General features: G+C 66.3%; 1 protein-coding gene across 1 annotated transcript in view; it reads left to right on the top strand.

Annotated features, from left to right (window-relative positions):
- Positions 1–840, top strand: part of LOC106899324 (leucine-rich repeat LGI family member 3-like) — a 25,211-nt gene that overhangs the window by 762 nt on the left and 23,609 nt on the right. The window lies entirely within an intron of this gene.

Consider the following 840-nt stretch of genomic DNA (forward strand, 5'->3'; position numbering starts at 1 on the left):
TGGGGCCTATCTCCCCCCCACACCCCCGAGCTACATGTAGTTCTCCAAGCAGTTTGTGTTGGGGCTGATGCGATGGAGAGGGGGCTTTGCTCCAAGAGAGCTTCCCCTCCACGCCACACACTCCCCTGCTGAGCATCTTCACACCCGAAACAGCAGGGATGGGGACAGGGGTGGGGACAGGGATGGGGACAGGGAGCAGATCACATCCCGAGGTGCAGGGACCCCTGCCTGCCCTGGGGTGGCAGGGACAGCCTCTTTCTTTGTGCTGCATGGGGGGACAACGCGTGGCAGTGTGGGGTACGGGCAGGGTGGGGGTCTCTGGGGGGAAGGAGCGGGTTGGGGACACCCCAGGACCGGTCCCCCCCGTTGTCCTGCGGCGGTGGCAGGTCTCCTGGCGCAGGCAGCCATCCATCAGGGATGGAGGGAGCCCGTCTGCCGTGACCTTGGGGACCAGAGCCCCAAGGGGACAGGGCTGGCAGGTCCTGGAGCTTGGCCGTGGGGACACAGTGACACACGGGAGCCGTGTAGGGGCACGGGGGCACGTGTGTGCACACACGTGTGCGTGTGTGTGTGTGTCCATAGACACTCGTGCCAGGGGTGGGGACACGTGTGGGGTGGGGACAATGTGTGGGGTGGGTGCCAGCCCCAGATACTCATCTTGCCCCCTCCGTGTCACCCCCCTAAAGGGGCAGGATTCCTCCTGGGGCTGCTCTCCCCCTGCCCAGCACCTCTCCCCAGGGAGTGGGGGGCACACACAGGGGTGATGCTGAGGGGTATTGAGGGGGGGGACAGGGGGGGTGGTGGACAACCCCCCCGCCTTTCTGTCCCCCCCTCTGAAGG

Source organism: Calidris pugnax, unplaced genomic scaffold, assembly GCF_001431845.1.
Source record: "Calidris pugnax isolate Ruff unplaced genomic scaffold, ASM143184v1 scaffold620, whole genome shotgun sequence".
NCBI classification, from domain to species: Eukaryota; Metazoa; Chordata; class Aves; order Charadriiformes; family Scolopacidae; genus Calidris; species Calidris pugnax.